Source organism: Dendrobates tinctorius, unplaced genomic scaffold, assembly GCF_039654945.1.
Source record: "Dendrobates tinctorius isolate UK_male_01 unplaced genomic scaffold, ASM3965494v1 ptg000097l, whole genome shotgun sequence".
Lineage (NCBI taxonomy): Eukaryota > Metazoa > Chordata > Amphibia > Anura > Dendrobatidae > Dendrobates > Dendrobates tinctorius.
The window spans coordinates 23244276-23265759 of NW_027361765.1; the positions used below are offsets into that span (position 1 = coordinate 23244276).

The window sequence follows — 21484 nt, forward strand, 5'->3', positions numbered from 1 at the left end:
CATTCACCCAATAAAAGCAGTCAGCCAGGGGATCGTTCAGCCGACAGCTCGACTTTTCACTTTCACATACAGATAGATTCTCAATGGGGAGAAGTGAATACAAAAATGCCTGGTCTTCCTTGGAGTTGTTAATCGGGCATGCTGAATTCTAACCTTTTACCTCAATATTTCTTTCCCTGTCAGACAAAGATGGTTGGCCACTAGGGCCGAAATTTGAGCGTCCGACTGGTATGCATCAAATGCACCATTGTCGCTATAATACAGTTATCTGACCTGTCAAAAAGCAGATTTTTACCTCCGGAAAGTAACCAATGAGTTCCTAGTGAACGCCTGCACGCAGAGTTATTGACAACTGTGATGAATTGATAAATGCACTGGAATCACAAGTCTATTTCTCCCTGATGTTAATGTGTGCGCAGACCCTTACAGTATTTGGTGCAGAAAGTTCTGCATCTCGTCAGGAAAAGTGCAGAGGCAAACACATTTTTTACTGTGTAGATTTTCCCCACTCATTAATATGGGAAAAATCTGCAGTAAAAAAGCTGAAAGAACAGACATGTTGCAGATTTACATCTGCATGTCACAAATAAGCAACATGTGCGTGAGACTTCAGGATTCGCATTCACTTTGCTGGCATCAGGAAACCCTTCAGGTTTTGCGACAAATCTGCACTGAAAAAAAAATAAATAAAATGCACCGTGTGCACACAGCCTAACAGTCACTAAATAAAAGTTGACATATTCCCGATGCTGCTGATCCATCAAAAAACCACTGTGAAGTCCAAACCTTCTGCATTAGCGGCGTGCAAACTCAATAAGTCTATGAGCCCACAGATTCACTTTCACAAAGTCACTCTGCACTGCTCGTCATAGATAAAAAAAAAAACTTTTACATACTGACAGTAAAACCTTAAAGTAAAGCAAACTGATGGTAATATATCAGCGACATAAATCACTTGCCCAACCCAACACCCTGCTTTTATATTGTACTGCAGTCATAAAAATCAACGTAACTGGGCAAAATGTTAAATTGTTCAAGAGCCAAAAAAACAAAAAAAAACAACAACCCACAAACAAGGAACCAAAACGTACGCGTTACCATGCAATCATTGACGTATGCCCTGTTTACATCTGTGGTACGTAGCCTCTTAGGAGGGGGAGATCAGTAACTTAGGAGACCAATAGTGCAAACCAATTCAGCATAGCTGACATGGCTCTGCTATAAACTGTGGATGTGGATCAAATATGAGAAAACCCTCTGACAACTTGCATTTATCTGCCTGTTGTCAAGTGTAATCCATCCCCAGCAGCAAAGACACAGACTGATTACAGAGAGTGTAGATGGGTCTATGTTCTCTGGTCCTGCTCTTCTGTCTGTCAAACTGCATACAGGCATAGCAGAGGTAGGATGACCGCTGGACAATGGCAGACAATGCATGCCGAGAAATGCTGGCAGAATGTGGATGGAAAGGAACCACTCACTAAGGCTACATCCACAAGGTCAGTAATCGGCAGCGCTTTGAATGCAGCACATGTCCGCTGCATCTAAAATCCTGCCGGCTTTTGAGCGCAGGCGATTCCGCATGTGTTCACTGAAGCGTGCAGAATCACCGCGTCATATACTTTGCACTGGTGATCTTTATCTTGCGAAGGCTCGCGTCTCCGCAAGATGAATAGACATGCTGCAGTCTGGAAAGACGTGCCACATGTCCGTCTCCGCAGCGACATCCCATCCACTATGCTGTAACATCTGGCCGATGCGGATGTATGCAGCGTCCAATCCGCAGCGTTTACTGACCGTGGGATCATACCCTAAAGTGGATGGTAAGTATCCAGTAACAGACCGTGAAAATCAGGTCTGTTACTGAATAAGTTAGACTGGTGTGTGCACCATGGGGGCAACACGACCATGCTTTTGCTTATATAGCGCTATATTATTCTGCAGCACCTTACATACATCAACGCTGTTCCTAATGGGGCTCACAATCAAAATTTCCTATCAGTATGGCTTTGGAGTGTGGGAGGAAACCGGAGAACCCGGAGGAAACCCACGCAAACACGGTGAGAACATACAAATTCCTTGCAGATATTGTCCTTGGTGGGGTTGGAACAAAGGACCCCAGTGCTACTAGGCTGCAGTGCTAGCCACTGAGCCACTGTCTACAGATGTTGTGAAGAGGATAGGTGTATTTCAAATTAAAAAAAAAACAAAAAAAAAACTGCTTTTTTAAAATTAAGTTTTCCTATTCAACAATTCGAACAAAATCATCATTCCCTTTTGTGAAAGTTCTGATTTCTGGTGCCTGAATCCAAGGATCCACCATCTTCTTAAAGGGAAGGTGCCGTGTTTTTTCATAATTTAATGTAAAAAAAAGAAAATAGTATAAAAAGATATTGTCCCCTAAGCTTGACTCAGTGGTGTGTATGGTTTGTTTTTTTACTCTATTAATGCAGCCACTGGGGGCTGCCATCTTACCTTTCTGGCTGCTGAACGACACTTTCCATGCTCATTTACGGCAGTCCCTGGGCATAAGACATAACGGTCGGCTCCCGACCTTATCTCTATCATTGCAGCAGCATCAGGAGTGAACTGGGCACGCCTCTGTCTGCAGCTCAATTCACAGCTGTAGGTGTGGCCAGGCGCCATCTTATTAGAGCCCAGTGCTTTCCTTTTAGCTCCATTTACACTCTATTGCAAGCACTGTTATCACTAATGCTGTACTGTTCCAGCATAACGGCTTGGATGTTCACTCTGCACATACCAGCTGCAGGAGAGGAACCAGGACGAGCTCCTGGAGACCGAGCTGCTCTTTCCAAAACACCCGACCAGCTGCTGCCCCTGCTCTTGCAAAACACTTGGCAATCTGCTGGACATCTAATCCTCTCCTGTGTGATACTGACTGCAGAGCCGTGCATCTAATCATATCCCATGTGATAGTCTGCTGAGCCGTGCATCTAATCCTATCCCGTGTGATACAGTCTGCTGAGCCGTGTATCTAATCCTATCCCGTGTGATACTGTCTGCTGAGCAGTGTATCTAATCCTCTCGTGTGATACTGTATGCTGAGCAGTGTATCTAATCCTCTCGTGTGATACTGTATGCTGAGCAGTGTATCTAATCCTATCCTGTGTGATACTGTCTGCTAAGGCCTGTTTCACACTTCCGTTTTTTCAAATCCGTCAAAATCCGTTGGTTTCCGTAAAAAAACGGATCCGCCATTTTTTTGCAGGATCCGTTTTTTTTTCCATAGCGGTTACCGCGGATCCGTCAAAAAACGGATCCGTTTTTTTAAAAACGGATCCGTTTGCATCCGTTTCCGTCAAAAAAACGGAAACAGATCCGTTTGGCGGACACAAAAACGGAAGTGTGAAACAGGCCTAAGCCGTGTATCTAATCCTATCCTGTGTGATACTGACTGCTGAGCCGTGTATCTAATCCTCTCGTGTGATACTGTCTGCTGAGCTGTGTATCTAATCCTATCCTGTGTGATACTGACTGCTGAGCCGTGTATCTAATCCTCTCGTGTGATACTGTCTGCTGAGCTGTGTATCTAATCCTATCCTGTGTGATACTGTCTGCTGAGCCGTGTATCTAATCCTATCCTGTGTGATACTGACTGCTGAGCAGTGTATCTAATCCTCTCGTGTGATACTGTCTGCTGAGCAGTGTATCTAATCCTATCCTGTGTGATACAGTCTGCTGAGCCGTGTATCTAATCCTATCCCGTGTGATACTGCTCTCCTGCTGCTGTCACCCTGCTGGTTTTCTGTGTGATCTATATGGCGGCATTATGTGGGAAGTACATGGCGGTATTATGTGTGAAGTACATGGCGGTATTATGTGTGAGAACACTATGGCAGTATTATCTGCTAAATGGTGACCCATTCTAGGGTGGTTCTGGCTGAGCACCTGCACACGGGTCAGGGGTAATAGTTAGGTGCAGTCAAGGGAGGGCTGGTGAGGCAGCTGAAGAGAGGGGTCTCATTTTTATCGTTACTGTATGGCTCCAATCCCCCCCAGCCTGCTTCCCAGCGTCACCCCGGAGTGCGCCTGTCGCCTCGCTTTCACAAATCGCCAGGACAGGATCTGAGGAGGGGAATGGGGTCTTTGCATGCAAAGTCTGGATCAGAACAGGCCATCAATCAGCAGAAATGTTTCCTGGATTTCTGTGGTGCTGTCACCCTGCTCCTCCCCCATATATCTCCCTCTGTGCCCCCCATAGACCAGCACACTGCACTCCTGAAATACTCTGTGCTGCTGTCACCCTGCTCCCAGAATCCTTGCTGCCTGCCATCCTCAGTGACCGAAGACCCAATTCCTCTCCTCAGATCCTGTCCTGGCAATGTGTGAAAGCGAGGCGACAGGGGCCTGATGTATGGTGGAAGGAGCAGGGCGACAGCAGCACAGAGTATTTCAGGAGAGCAGTGTGCTGGTCTATGGGGGGCACCCTGTTCGGTGCCAGGGATTGTACATAGTGCGCTGTGTTTTATACACATGGATGGACCGTCTGCTCCACAGAAATCCAGGAAACATTTTTGCTGATTGATGACCTATTCTGATCCAGACTTTGCATGCAAAGACAGTCAGTAACTTTGCAGGCCCCATCACAATGGCTGCTCACTGTGTTCCTAAATGTCATCCTCTCTTTTCCCTTAGCAAACACCCAGAAGGGGAGGAGAGGAGTGACACCACACCCATGTCAGCAGATTCTGCCCATAAATACTGCAGGGCAGTAATGTGAGCTAGTTGTACACTAGGTTTTTTTGCCAAATTTCAGTAGCTGCTCCCCCTAGTGTTAACAAGTGGAAATGCCAAACTTTTTAAAATTATTTTTCATATTTTGCAAAATTAAAAACAAATGATAATTTTTTAAGCAAATGTAAACATTAATTCTTCACATTTTTTCAATTGCTGAAAAAAAAAATAATTTTTGGATGGAACCTTCCCTTTAAACATAAGCAATGTCTAATGTATACAGTGAGTACAGGATTCTAGAGAGAAGGGTTTCCAGTAAGCTAGAACTTTCCTGACAAACTGTAAAGGCTATATTCACACATGTTTTTGTGGTGCACTTATGGTAATTAAAAAAATGCATAAAATAAGTAAATTAAAAACAAACAAAACATTGCAGCGTTTTTTCTGCCAAGATACATTTATGATGCAGAAATTGATGGAAATACGCAAGGTGTGCGCATATCCTAAGAGGACAACCATCCATAAAAGGTTCAGGAAGATGTCCAGTGTATTATACTGGGGGAGATACAACATGCGCTACTCCATGATTGCCCATGCATCCTGTGGCTCCATCTTCCATCACTTTCTTACATGGTGCCGTTATCATGCATGCCTTGGAAAGCATACATTTATATATTCTCTGATGTCTGCCCAAACTTCACAATTTAGAATAGATGGGGCATCTATAAAAGATAGCAGTAACTAGTACTAAAACTACATAAAAAAAACTTCCAAAAACAAAGTAATTCTTTATATTTCAGCCTTTACGGTCATTGTACACCCCATGGGGCATTGTTACCAGAAAACAATCAGCATTCTAATTTCCCTCTGATGCAAACATGCCAGAAAAACGCCAATTTGTAGATTTTTGCTGGCAGCAGACAGGATTTTCAGCAGCACCTTGCCTCTGGAAACTGGGATGTGCTGCCAGGAACAGATCGCCCATATTAGAGATTGTTCTGTACCCATTGTTTCCATAGGGGAAAGACGTGCCGAACGACCAGGCAATAAGCCGAAAACGGGACAAGGTCAGCATGACTAAATTTAGCCGCCAAATGCTTCGTAGGGCAACAGCTATTCCTGTAGCCTCCACAGTGGCATCTTGTGGGTACCCCAAAGGGCAGAGAACCCTTGTACTAAGCAACAAAATATTATTGCACTAACTGAGGTGGCCATTCAGATTGGAGAATCAGTTCACACAAAAAGAAAGGGCGTGCATGGGGACAGATCCCCTAACAAAAAGAAATTATATATCTTTTAAACTGTAAAATCTGCATCTTTCTACTGCACAGTAACCAAATCCAGGATTTGTGACCACAGAGATATTCTTGTCCAGTGAAATGTCTAAGTGCTCATTTGTGGCCACCGCACAGAAAGTCTTATGATCATATGAACAGATGGATCATTTTATTTCTTGCTTGTACAATATTTCATAACTTGACAGTAACTTGGTACAGAAACAGTCATATCAAGAATTATGCAATCACATCAGGAGAATGTGACCTTCCCTGCTTTAGGGCCCCGTCACACATAGCGACTCACCAGCGATCTCGACAACGATATGAACTTGTCAGGATCGCTGATGTGTCGCTACATGATCGCTGGTGAGCTGCCAAACAGGCAGCTTCACCAGAGATCAGCACCCGCGACATGTGGGTAACAAGTGACGCACGTCGCTTAGTTACCAGTGCGCTGGTGCAAGAAGCTGGTGACCAAGGTACACATCGGGTTTCTGAGCGGCGCGTGGCACTTAGAAACCCGATGTGTACATTGGTTACCAGCTCCCTGCACCAGCGCGCTGGTAACTAAGGTACACATCTGGTTTCTTGGTTACCAGCTCCCTGCACCAGCACGCTGGTAACTAAGGTACACATCAGGTTTCTTGGTTACCAGCTCCCTGCACCAGCGAGCTGGTAACTAAGGTACACATCAGGTTTCTTGGTTACCAGCTCCCTGCACCAGCGCGCTGGTAACTAAGGTACACGTCTGGTTTCTAAGCGCTGCGCGCAGCTTAGAAACCCAACATTTACCTTAGTTACCAGCTCCTGCTCGCTGCTCTCCCGCCTGCCACACACAGCAATGCGTGCTAGCCAGCGGGAGACCAGCAATCAAAAAACGTCCCGGCCATTCCAGGACGATCAGCGATAACCGGCAAGGGGGCCGGTCGCTGGTAAGTGTCACACACAGATCTCGCTGGTGAGATTGCTGTTGCGTCACAAAACTTGCGACTCAGCAGCGATCTCGCTAGCGATATCTGTGTGTGACGGGGGCTTTAGTCTGGATAAACTTTTTCCGCGTTCAAATCCTTTTCCAATATGAAAACAATCAAAAAAAAATAATCCCTGTATGTTCTCATAAGGTGCTGCTGTCTGTGTAGAAGACAAGAAATTGCAGTGTGCACGAGATCGCAGCAGATGCCGTCCTGTAAGGTGCTGAGAAGCCCCAGCCAACTGCAGAAAGCAAGCGCACACCTTCTACACAACCAAGAATAGATCGGGATGGGGCCGACTAGGCGAGCTAGTCACACCGTGCAGAAACATGCCGGAATGTCATCTCTGGCAACAGATGGCGTGGAAAGATGAGTAATGACTCCACACAAATTTATCAGAAATGATGAAGCAGACAAGATTCTGACACAAGTCACATCAATGGTCGAAAGAAGTCTTCTAGAATAAAAATACCAAAATATAAAAATAGTGAGTATAATTTTTTTTATTCACCAAATATTCTAAAATTTTAGTCGGTTTAAAGGAAGGACGAGTGCTTGGATTCATTAAAAGCGCCAGTGTTATTTTTGGTTTTTAAATTTGAGCGCCAGAGTTGTGCCACTAATCTAAGTTCCCTGCCCCAGTAATATACTTAACAGCAGGCTTCTTCATCTCTTGTTGGCGCCACGCCGTTCGTCTTCTGCAAGTTGTGACCTCCCTGATCGCTCCAGTGTTTGCTGGGCAATCCGGAAGTCACAACACAACGTCAGTCTACGAAGGCCAGAGAGAGGGTCTCAGACTTACACAGAGCCTGTGGCCGGCAGTTAGAGGTAACGGTCACACCAAAAGTTGGGGGTCACATGATGGCAGTGAGAGACCAGAGGAGAAGATGGTGGCTGATAGATTACTGGGGTGCAGGGAATTTACATTATTAATTAGCACCACTCCAACGGTGTAAAAAAAAAAAAAAACAACAAAATGCTGAAGTGGCGCAGTAAGCAGTTCTGACAGTTTTATGACATAAAAGTGCTTTAAATGTCAATTTTTGTGCAACTCAACAGTCTAAACCCACCTGGGTGCTCATGGCTCACAAGTCTAAAACATTAGGCAGTTTACATTATTTCATGCAAGAAATGAAGAATGCAAGGTGATAACAGATACAGAGGGGCCTAATACAATACAGACATGTTCATCAGGTGTACTTCCCCCTTTACAAGCCAATAAAGAGAGAATGAGTTATGTTTGTACTTGCAGAGCTGTTCCAATATGACAAAACAAACTTGGGTGTCAGGGAGGTCAGTTTTCTCTGGTATATGGGGCACGTAGGCTAAGAGATGAACCTGTCATAAACTCCACCGACATTACTCGCAGGCACCATCTAGGTCAATAACCCAACGCAGAACATAATGTGGCACATTATTATTAATATAGTCATGTGACATCAAGCATGGATAATTCATTTTAATACCTGTGACTTTTCGAATGACAGGGCTTCAATGATATGAGCCGGTAGAAGGGAGACAAGTTGCAAGTCAGGTCAGACCGGTCGTGTGAGCTCCGCTGCGCACAGCATTTCTGTTGATGGTCACTGATAACCAAGCCTTACATATAGGACTGAAGTATGGATACACTGCAAGATGATTGTGAACGAGCATCAGTAATGTTCAGAATAAGCTTCTTCATCTTGCCATGTAACAGGCTGCCAATCATCCATTGAACAAGCAAAATGTTCATGGAGTGAAAAGATTTTCTTGTGCTGTACATAAGATAATCTCTTGGTGGCGCGCCGTCCTGTGTATCCCAGACCGGCGCTGCCTAGAACAATGGCGACCTAGGTGCACTGAATGAGTGGGCATCCGCTTACTTTGGCTTGCCTGTGTAAAAAGGCAATGAAACTACAGTGTCAGTAATGGGTTACCGAACGGTGGTCATATCGTGAAACCAATTAGTCCACGTAAATGGTCCTTAACCTCTTAATGACTGCCAATACGTCTTTTTACTGACCTGAGATATTCTCATATATCATCCTCATACAGGTGACAATCCAGCAGCTGTCGGCTGCACTCTGTAACTGACAACTTGCTGCATCAGCCACGATCAGTGATGGCACCGTCAATATCTGTTTAACCCCTTAGATGCTGCTGTCAATAGTGACTACATCATATAAAATGTTAACAGAGTGCAGAGGCTTCCTAGTTATCCCAATCGGCAAACTGAGATCATGATCGTGTGGTCCTGATCTTTGCCGTGGCAATTCATGACCAAACTGTGGCCTTAGAGTGACGGCTGTAGTAGCCTGTTCAGAAGTTACCGAACTTTACGTGGTAAAAATAACATTTTTCATTTCTGTTATGAAACTTTACATTAATTCCTGAAAATCACCTGAAGGGCTAATAAACTACCTGACTGCAGTTTTCAATATATCCAGGGGTGCCCATTTTAAAATAGTATCACTCTTAGGGGGTTTTCAATATATAGGTCCCCTAAAGTCACTTCAAACCTGGATAGGTCCCGAAAAAAAAAAAAAAAAATAAACTTTGTACATTTCCTTGAAAAAATTAAAACTTACTGCTACATTTCTAACCCCTTCGCGACCCAGCCTGTTTTCATCTTTCTGACCAGGCCAATTTTTACAATTCTGACCACTGTTCCTTTATGAGGTCATAACTCTAGAACGCTTCCATGGATCCCATTGATTCTGAGAGACTGTTTCTCATGACATACTGTCAATTCTGATAGCAGTAAAATTTATTTGATATGACTTGCGTTTATTTGTGAAAAAACGGAAATTTGGCGAAAATTTCGCAATTTTCCAACTCATGCGAGCTTCTCGCAAGTGTGACCCTGGCCTAACAGTGAGAAATACCGGCTGCAAGTTAGTTTGTTACCACCGGTCAGAGAGCTGTGGTTCCCATGCTGTCACATGACAGCAGGAGCCAGCAGCTGTGACTGGTGGTAAAAAGGTTACCGACAGTCACAGGCATCACATGAGAGAGGACTACTGATCAGCATACGACTGCTGTCGCTGGTAAAAGAGGGCAGGTATCGCTGATGGTAGTATTCAGCCAGCACCTGTGCTGGGACCTCTTCTAACTTTGATAACCAGCTCAGGCAAAAAACGACAGTTGTGGGCTGCAGCCGTCAGCTTTACCATGACTGATTGTTAAGAATAGAGGGTGACCAGTTTTTATTTTTTTTTTTTATTTAAATAAAACGGCGTGCCCCCCCCCTCAAATTTTCACAACCAGCCAAGCTAAAGCAGAGAGCTGGAGGATGGTATCCTCAGGCTGGTAAGCGCCATGGATACTGCCCCCCCTTCCCTAACCTAAAATTTGCAGAGTGCAGCCACCCCAGAAAAGGAGCATCTATTAGATGTTTTTCACTGATAACACTGGGGAACAATTTGAAAAAAATTTTCTGTTGAGTTAGGTTTTTGAGCTGATTTATACTGAAATTGGCATGCTGATTCCAAAAATGTTGTCAGTTTTTTTCTATCACGTCAAGTTTTTCCTCCTCAACTTACCTGCAATAGAAGCACAATTGCACTGATTTCTGTAATAAGACTTGTTATCTGAGTACAATTCGACTCATATAGAGCTACGTGGCAACTTGTAAGAGTAGTCACAACTGAGACAGTGTGGTGAGAGGTGTGTACAGCTCCCAATACGTCATAATTATCAATATCTTTACACAAAAAATGTATCATAGTAGGAATAAATAGGATTTGTGATAGCTTTTCTCTTTACATTGGGCGCTTAGTTGTAATTTATATATCTTTTATGATTTTTTTCTTTGTTAGTTTTCAAAGCTTGTAACTTTCCATCTCAGTGTTTTATTTACTTATGTACATATTTCCTTTGTTTCAGATCATGTCTGCTCCTTCTTCCTCTCGTCGTAAATGCCTAAACAACCCTGACTCCTTCTGCTATATTTGTGGTGTTTTCACCATTCCAGTTCAAAAGGGCAAACATCAGTGCATTTGTCAAACAAGCATATTTTGCATATTTTAAAGTAAAACTCGGTGATCAAGATAAGCCATGGGCCCCTCACATAGTGTGCAAGCAGTGTGTCGAGAGTTTACGGATGTGGACCAAAGGAACACGTGAAAAGTTGGCATTTGGTATCCCCATGGAGTGGAGAGAGCAAAAAAGTCATTCCACAGACTGTTACTTCTGTTTAGTGAAAACATCAGGATTTAACAGGAAAAATAAAAGTAAAATAGAATATCCAAATCTACCGTCAGCTATCAGACCAATGCCTCATTCAGCTGAAATTCCAGTGCCAGTTTTCGAACAGATACCATCTCTAGAAGTTCTGAGTGATGTTGACGAACACAGTCACAGCAATGATGCAGAATTTGAAAGTCACAAGGATTCAGTTCGTAAGGGATTTGATCAGCACGAGTTAAATGATTTAGCACGTGAATTGTGCTTATCAAAAAAAGCTTCAGAATTACTAGCATCAAGGCTGAATGAGAAACAGTTACTTGAACAAGGAGCGACGGTATCATACTTTCGTACTAGAGAAAGTACATTTTTGCAGTACTTTCGGTGTGACAGCGGTTTTGTGTTTTGCCATAATATTCCTGGTTGACTACAAGAATTAGGGCTTTCAATGTACAATCCAAATGAATGGCGACTGTTTATTGATAGCTCAAAGCGGAGTCTTAAGTGTGTCCTTCTACACAATGGCAATTTATTTGGTGCAGTCCCTATTGGGCATTCTGTCTCTCTTCGTGAAGAACATGGAGATGTAAAGAGAGTTATTGAGTTATTGAAATATGACACACACAATTGGATCATCTGTGTTGACCTTGAAATGGTTTGCTTCCTTCTTGGTCAGCAACGTGGGTACACAAAGTATCCCTGCTTTCTCTGTATGTGGGATAGCAGAGCTCGAGAAAAGCATTGGGTTGAGTCGAATTGGCCTCCAAGATCTGGTCTTAAACCTGGAGATCCTAACATTCTACATCAGCCACTTGTTGACAGGAAGAATATACTATTCCCACCTCTGCACATAAAACTAGGTCTCATGAAGCAATTTGTAAAAGCATTGCCAACTGACGGCGACTGTTTTAAGTACATCATGTTGGCACTTCCTGGACTGTCCATTGAAAAAATCAAGGCTGGTGTGTTTGATGGTCCACAAATTCGACAGCTCATCAAAGATGAACATTTCACCGGGACTATGTCAGATCTTGAGAAGAATGCTTGGTTATCATTCAAAGACGTCGTCAAGAACTTTCTTGGAAATACACGTGCAAGTAATTACAAAGAAATTGTTCAGAAACTATTGGAGAGCTACAAAGCGCTTGGTTGCAACATGAGTATTAAACTACATTTTCTGCATTGCCATCTTGCCAACTTTCCGGAAAATCTTGGTGCTGTTAGCGATGAGCCATGTGAACGATTTCACCAAGATTTGAAGGTTATGGAAGACCGTTACCAGGGTAGATGGGATGTACATATGATGGCTGACTATTGCTGGAGCATCAAACGTGATTGTCCTCAAGTTAAACACTCCAGAAAAAGCTATAAATGTACATTTTTACCTTAAATACTTTATATATATATATATATATATATATATATATATATATAATCTCCTTTGTAAAAAACATGATAGTGTTAAAAAACATATTTGTCATGCCTATTTCTTATATATTTCATTTTTTGTTCATATTTGTACTATTTAAAAAAAAAAAAACTTTTTAGGTACAGTAGTTTACATATTTTTGAGAAGACAAAAATCCTATAGTTCAAAAACTTGACGTGATAGAGAAAAACTGAGATCATTTCTGGATTCAGCATCCAAAAATTAATTAAGAACAGTTGTCTGACCTAACTCCTAAAAAATTGCGTTCCCCAGTGTAATCTATGGGGCTTAATTGTCACGGACAGAGTGGTTCATGCAAATTTGCGGAAACACACATGTATATTTCAGATTGAACTCTATGCCATGTTTGTTCTTTTTGCTTTTCCACTGACAGAAAATGTAGAATTTTCTCTCATCAGCGAATCTCACTGACACACCTCTGTCAGTTCATTTTGTGCATAAAAAAACTAACATCTGAATGACACTGCTAAAAGGTGCCGATGTGGCTTCTAAATTAACCCAACCGAATGGGCATCTGTGGCATGAGCTGAAATGACCAGTCTCATTCATGGAGTCCCACCGCACAATTTACAGTACCTGCTGCTATATCCTGATGATAAATGGCCCCTTCAGTGAGACAGAGGGTTTATAATAACACATCTACCATTTATGACAGAGCTGCATAACAGGTCTTATACTGCTAAGCTTCTCCTAAGTAATCACTTTTTTGGAAGGGGGTGAGGAAGCCTCACGGAGTCACTCCCCTCCATGTACAGCTAAGAATCTGCTCTAAAGCATGCACTTCGCTCCAAGAGAGAGCCCGGCAAGTCTTAGCACATAACCACTCCCGGGAAGAAAAATATGTAGCCAACAAAACGTAAAAACAACCTTCTGATCCTTTTTCTGGGTAAACCCCCTTTATAATTAATATTTTTCTGAAAATTAATGGCGCATACAGATGTCAGTAATTTTCCCGAACACAAGAAGTTGTCCAAGAGGTTGATAATACACTGATCATAAAAACTGATCAGTTTCACAGCAAAAAAAAAATATATATATATATTGACATGTCCACAGCTCAATAGAATAGATAATATCCGTGAAAAACACATCCGAAACGTACAAGAAAAACTGATGTCTGAATGAGCCCCAATAGATTAAGCCAATAATATACCAAAATAAAAATACATTATAGCAATACTCATGTTTGCTTTAAAGACTTTACATTTTACAGTAGATTCGTTATATTAAAAATTAAAGAATTGACAGCACAACAGAGTTGGGAAAACGATAACCTTAAAAAAAAAAAAAAAAATCATCCCAGAGTGCAGAACATTCTTGGTGTGGCGCAAACGGGGGGCCACCACTCTGAAGGCTCCACCATCCTAGATTTGGTGACTAGGGTTGTAGTCAGAATGCCTTCACATAAGGCCTGTTTCACACTTCCATTTGTCACCATCAGTCAAAATCTGCCATTTCGCCAAAAAAACGGATCTGCCATTTTGCTTGGCGGATCCGTTTTTTCCCCCATTGAGTTGCATTACCGGTGGATCTTGACGGATGGCCATCCGTTTGATCCGTTTTTTTGCGGATCCGCCAAAGTTTTGCCGTCCGCTGAGATCATCGAACCGAGCCTGTAACGTTTTTTTGCCCTGCGGATCCGCATTTTCCCTTTTTAACCCTGAATCTTGTCTGGCTGCTGGAAGAAAATTCATTCTCTCTCTCTCCTTCCCCAGGCGCGGTTCCTTTAAATTTTTACCTTCGGCGGATCCATACATCCGCCAATCCGCTCACCCCCATTTCTGTCAGTCCGCCTGCGGATCCGTTTTCCGCTATTTTGGCGGATTTTGACTGACAGAAAAAACTCAAGTCTGACACAGGCCTTAGGGCTGTGGGAAGAGGTTTGTTTGCAGCCTTGCTGTATTGGAGTCTCTCCACTGATTTATAAACCAGACGTGTAGGCAGGAATAGCACAACCTGCTGGGTATATAGCAAAACCTTCCTACCTATAGCCCAACTGGCAACTATTTCCCCCTAATTGTCACTACCATGCAGCACCCTATATGAACGAGACGGCGCCCTCTGCTCGATGTACATTAACCCTAAAAGCCCTTTTCTCCCCATTCCAAAATAGTGCTAAAACACACAAATGCGACACACAATCCAGGAATGCAATCAGCAGCAAGAGGAACCAAATGGTAAACTGGACCCTTACCTTATATACGTCTGGTTATATACCAAATATCAGCAGCTGAATAATCACGGTTCACATCGTGCCTTAAATCATATAGTCAAAACAAAGTTTGCCACATCTATTCCATTTGAAAAATATCAGGTTATGGAGCAGGGGGAGCGGAGTAGATGGATCTATAGTTTTGTGCGAAAACATTCAGTATAACCCTTGTCCTAATCATTTAAACATCTGCTCTTTGTGGGATTTGCGGTCCAGTGGGCGGTCCCATCAGTGACTGACAGCTATCTGTGTGCACAGGGAGCTGTCAGGGGCCGCCCACTGGACTGAAAATCCCAGAAAGAGCAGAGCATTAAATTAGTACACAGGTTACACTGAAAGTTTTGTGCGAAAACAATATATCTACTCAGATCCTCCTACTCTATAACATGATGCCTGCAGATGGGACTATCATTTCATGGTGGCAGGTTCCCTTTAAGTAATTTGACAAAAAAGGAACACCTAATTCAGAAGTACCGTAACTTGGTAGCCCTGAATTTAAAGAAGAAAAAAAAAAATGCAGTCGTCAGGAACACAGATCTCCACCAATCGCTATTACTGAAGAGCAGAAGCAATTTCCTGACATACGTTCAGCTCAGATCTGCACTGCCTAGGTTCAGCAGATGGAATTCTAGTGTCTGCTGTGCCGTCCAACCTTTTCTTGTAGATTTCTCTTTGAAAGTTCTGGAATTATTCCAGTGTTACAACTAAACTCAGCTGACCGTACAACTTCTGCATCAATGGCAAAATAGTATCAGTTCTGCTAATATCAAACAAGTATTCTTGCAAGGACATGACGCCAAAATCCACAATTGCAGTTATTTCATCAGTTTGAGCATGTTCAACTGGCCACATGGCATAAAGGCTGCAAAGCGGAGTAAAAGTTAATTTTTTTATTTCCTCTCTCCATTGGGAAAATAATCACTTGTGACGTTCAGGTTATGATCTATGACAAGGCCAGATTTACTTTGTGGGCGTGTACTTCTTCCCCTGTATGACCAATCATAACAGGGCAACATACAGTAAGGCTATGCTCACAAGTAGCGGAACTCCGGAATTCCATTCCGGAATTCCAAAATAAAAATAAATAAAATCGCATTTTAAATTCCTGCGGAAAAACTAGCGATTTGCAAGCGTAATTAGCTTGCAGAATGCTAGCGTTTTCCAAGCGATCTGTAGCATCGCTTGGAGAACTGATTGACAGGTTGGTCACACTCGTCAAACATAGTGTTTGACAAGTGTGACCAACTTTTTACTATTGAGGCCGCCTATGCGGCATCAATAGTAAAAAGATCTAATGTTAAAAATAAAATAAAAAAAAAGGGTTATATTCACCTTTCAGCGTCCCCCTCAGCCTTACCGATGCTCCCGCCAGCTCCCGTTCCCAGTGATGCCTTGCGGCAATGACCTTTGATGACATCGCTACAGGATCAAGAGACAGCGACATCAGCAAAGGTCATTATCACAAGGCATCACTGGGAACGGGACCTGCCGCGTGTATCGCTGAAGCCTGGGGACGCTGCACGGGGCATCAGAAGGTGAATATAACCCAATGTTTTTATTTTAATTCTATTTTTTACAGGGATATGGTACCCACAGCCAGGAGGACAGTCTCCTCTCCTCCAGGCCGTGGGTACCATCCGCAAATGTTCTGCTTACTTTTCGCATGGTGGGCACAGCCACATGCAGAAAGTAAACAGAACAATGCATTCCTATGTGGGCGGAATTGCCACGATTCCACAAAATAATGAGCATGCTGCGGATTTTTCCGCGATGCTATTCCGCCGCGGGAAAATCCGCAGCATTAGCACAGCATTGCGGAATCCCATAGGAATGCATGGGATGCTGTTTTTTTTTTCGTTTTCGCGGCAAAAATCGCACGTTAAAAACGCCGCGAAAACGTGAAAAAAAACACGACGTGTGAACGCAGCCTAAAATAGCTAAGAGCAGGATTCCTCCTGTGAGAGACATGTACTGGCAGTCTGCTCTTCTCAGTGGCCTCACTCTATAGCTATTTGTAGTTAGTGCTGGGAGTAGTGAATATGCTTACTAACACTTCTTCACCCTTTGTCTCACAGCAGTCAGTGTGTGGAGAAGGGCAGTACAGCAGAGCTACTCTTCGTGCCATTACAAACAAGCCTGAAGCTCCTCCCTCACAGTGCTGGTAGCACAGCTATATGCTCTCACCCACAACGAATGCCATGAGATGAAAACAAAGTGTTAGTTTTCACATTTAGCTCCACTCCACTTCTGGAGTTTTGTAATCACACACAGGTCTACAATTAAGGTACTGTCACACTAAGCGATATCTCTAGTAATATCGCTATAACTTGTGACGCTATAGCGATATTGCTAGCGATATCACTGTGTGATACTTACCTACGACCGGCTCCCCCGCTGGTTATCACTGATCGTGCGAGAACGTCCTGGACAGTTTCTCGTCGTCAGCTTCCTGCGGCGCTTCCTGTGGAAAGACGAGCGACAAACGTAGAGCCGGGCGGGAGGATGCAGGATCACCTGGTGTGACAGGTTAGTAGCGGCCCTCGTCCCCAGCGATGTCGCTGGTGAGATCTGCCTGTGTGGCAGCTCACTAGCGACCACTTAGCGATGCACCAGCGATCCTGACCGCGTCATATCGCTGGTGCATCGCTAAGTGTGACAGTACCTTTACAGTCTACTCTATCATTACATCTCATAGAATCACAGAATGGTTGGAAGGGACCTCCAGGGTCCTTGCTTCCACCCCTCTGCTCAATGCAGGAGTCACTGAACCATCTCAGACAGATCCCTGTACACTGTGACATCCCTTCAGATATTTGCAGGGAGCTATTAGGTCTCTTCTAAGCCTTATTTGCAGCTTTACAATGCTATTAATCTGCAGATCAACCCCATATTTGCAGGTTAAGAGCGTCTGACATGACAGATTCCCTTTAAACTAATGGGACACCTTTCACAGTGAACACAGAAAGCTGCCAATGAGTGTTGTGAACAGGGTTATACAGAGCTCAGCATTCAGAAAACTGGAAGACATATATGTAGCAGAGAAAACTTGAGAAAGGTTGAACTTGATGGACCTACTTCTTTATTCAACCTATGTAACTGTGTTTATCAAACCGGCAAGAGCCCAGTAAGTGACACATTGCTGGAATCAGGGTCCCCCCCCTAAATCTTGCTACTCTCAAAAGAGGCGACAAAAACCCGATGACAGATTCAATTTAAGAAAACTGCCAGCAGAACTCTCTATACCAGAATTCCCCAACTCCAGACCTCAAGCGCCACCATTTCCAGGATTTGTAGTATTGCCCCAGGCGGTGCAAACACTGGGTTAGGAGAATTGCTAGCCTATGATTTCCCAGACTAGGAATGTTACAATACCTGATTATGACGACAGCATGAAACATCTACAGTAAGGCTAACAGAGCTCATAGTACATCCAAAAGTTAGTCAGTCATTCCGTTCACACAAAACTGACTTCACTTTTCTTATGGCTGCCCTTTAAACAATGGCGTCATAACGCAAACTGAATTACAGCCATTCTGTAAAGTGCATTATTATTTGTATTAGAAACTTCCATTCTTTGCAATGTGCGACTATCCATTTCATGATGAAGACCCCTGGCTTCTTCTCACATTAGAAATGCCATTCTAATGTCGTGCTACAAGTACAAACTCTCAATATAAAGCAGCCGCCTAGAGGTTTCCCCTCACACATTCCAGAGATAATGATCAGAACCTGAAAATTAGCATTGCACAGTACTGGCATGTATCAGCAAATAATGTGCTACCATTTCTTGCTTTGACTTTATGCAGAGCTTTTGTAGTAACTCCTTTGCACAACTATACAGTGTAAAAAAAAACAGTTTCTCGCTCAATGACAATAGGAACGGTGGCTCAATACTTCACAATGGGGTCTTCAGTTTCTTATTCAACCAGGGGCAAAATTAGCATATTTGGAATGTTCTTCTTACTACTTGGACAACCCCTTCTCAATTCCCAGGTTCCCAGCTTGTAAAACAACATTTAATACTCATTGCCGATGCCTTTCCTGCGGTGTCGGAACTGGCTCGCCCCGGTATTGCATGACATTACGTCACGGGATTACCGGGAGAGTCAGCGCAGATACCGTTTGAACGAATATAAGTGTTAATTTTACAAGGGGGGAAATATAGGGATTGAAAATGGGTTGTCCAAGAAGTGGACAACCCCTTTAAGTGGGGAAAAATACAGACAAAGACCTTACCAAGTAACACATAGTTCAACAGTTATAGGAGTAGTGAGGGCCCTGCTCACAAGCTTACAGTCTATAAAGGAAATATGACGTAGGAAATATAGAATTGGTAAAAGTGCTTGTCATGTATGTTCCAGCCATTATTATAATAAATAGGAGTTATGATATAAAACGCCATGATTCGGTCATCAGCCAGGATCTAAGTGCAGTTGCCAAGTGCTATAGGGTGCATGGAAGATGTGAAGACATAGCAGATGGAGATAGCGATTTTTACTATCTGGAGTAATACTGTGGTATTGCTGTATATAGTACAAGTGACCAGAAGATGGGGAAAAAAAAAAAAAGTTACGAAATTACCCACTTTACACCTCATTAAAATGGAGGTAAGACAAACTTTTCAAAAATGCACATTTTTCTTATCACCGCATACAGAAAGTCTGATCGGAACCTACAAACATTTCTAGAATTCGACCCTTTCTTACTCTTCGACTCTGCAAAAACTCTTACTGTTTCTCTTATTCATTCTCGTCTGGACTATTGTAACTCTCTTCTAATCGGTCTTACTGTTACCAAACTCTCCCCTCCAATCTGTCTTGAATGCTGCAGCCAGGATCATATTCCTCACCAATCGTTACACCGATGCCTCTACCTTGTGCCAGTCATTACACTGGCTACCCATCCACTCCAGAATCCAGTACAAACTTATTACCCTCACCCACAAAGCCCTCCATGGCTCAGCACCACCCTACATCTCCTCCCTTGTCTCAGGCTACCACCCTATCCGTGCCCTCCGTTCTGCTAATGACCTGAGGTTAACATCCTCAATAATCAGAACCTCCCACTCCAGTCTCCAAAAATTTACACGTGCTGCGACAATTCTTTGGAATGCACTACCTAGGTTAATACAATTAATCCCCACAGTTTTAAGCGTGCCCTAAAAACACATTTGTTCAGACTGGCCTATCGCCTCAACGCATTAACCTAAATATCCCTGTGTTGCCCAAACAACATTTTTTACCATATTCAGGTTCCTCGCATCATGTCCTCACATGCTTTATGCATTTAATAGCCCTCTGTGTCTGTATTGTTACATACTTTGGCTGATAACTGGTTCATGCAGCATTATATGAACACCAGATTCTTACACTATGGCTGGTCCATACAATCAGGGCAACTGTTACCACCCACCTTTCGTGTCTACCTTTATTCCTCATAGATTGTAAGCTTGCGATCAGGGCCCTCTTTCCTCTTGGTATTTGTTATGATCTATGTGATTATTGTTATGCTGTAATGTCTATCGTCTGTACAAGTCCCCTCTGAAATGTAAAGTGCTGCGGAATATGTCGGTGCTATAGAAATAAAATTATTTTTTATTATTTTTATGTGTGACCCCAGCCTTAGAAGGGGAAATACACGGTATTAATTGACCAGGGTCATTTGGATATTTTGGGTTGTCATTAGGATATAAAAAGAGAAAAACACAGGGGTGTGACAATAAATGGCTTCACCCAATCACTAACCATGAGTGGAGAAAAAGGTTTGGTCTTATCATACACATACTCTGAAAAAAGGCCAATAAAGCAAAAATTCTGCAGAGGTATGTAAACTTTTGACACGAATAATGTCTGTAAAGCGCTGTGGAATTAATGGCGCTATATAAATGAGTAAAATAAACTGTATACTCTCAAAATGACTGCAAGCAGCCCAGTAAGTAACATTGCTGGAATCACAGTATCTGCCCCTACATCATGCTGCTATTAGATGGTGTCAGATTCCCCTGAAGTAAGCCTCTTTAAACTGAGCACTTTCAAATGTAAAGGCTGGAAAAAAAAAATGAAGTGCTTTTTAACTCTTCTTGCAGTTTTAGATGTAAAAAAAAAAAAAAAAAAAAAAAACACAAACAAGCCCATCTCAGTGTGAACATTCAGGGGTTGGACAAAATAATGGAAACACCTAACGTTTTGGCATCATAATCTTCGAGCGTGTTATAAACATGCAGACCGTGACATATGGTAATGTTTTGTAGTTGATTATTTGTGTTATGTGATATGTGTATGTAAATTAACTGTTTGTTTTGCAGAATTTAAGAACATTGATGAGAACCTGATACCAATGGCAGAACTCTCAGATTTTCAAAGAGGCCAAATTGTTGGTGCTCATATGGCAGGCGCTAGTGTAACAGAAAGTGCCCGAATGCTTGGCGTGTCAAGAGGTACTGTCTCCAAAGTAATGACTGCATTTGAAAGAGAAGGAAAAACGTCCGCAGCAAAGCACAGGTCCGGCCAAGAGTCGAAGTTGACTGAGAGAGACCGTCGGACTCTAAAGTGAATTGTGAGAGGATCGCAAGACCACGGCTCCGAAAATCACTGCTGAGCTCAATGAACACCTACAGAACCCAGTTTCCACGAAAACTGTTCGTCGGGAGCTGCACAAATCTGGATTCCACAGAAGAGCTGCAATTAGAAAACTGCTGCTCTCAATGACAAATGTT

General features: G+C 42.9%; 1 protein-coding gene across 4 annotated transcripts in view; it reads right to left on the bottom strand.

Annotated features, from left to right (window-relative positions):
- RNF111 (ring finger protein 111) overlaps positions 1 to 21484 on the bottom strand; it is a 63515-nt gene that overhangs the window by 38596 nt on the left and 3435 nt on the right. The window lies entirely within an intron of this gene.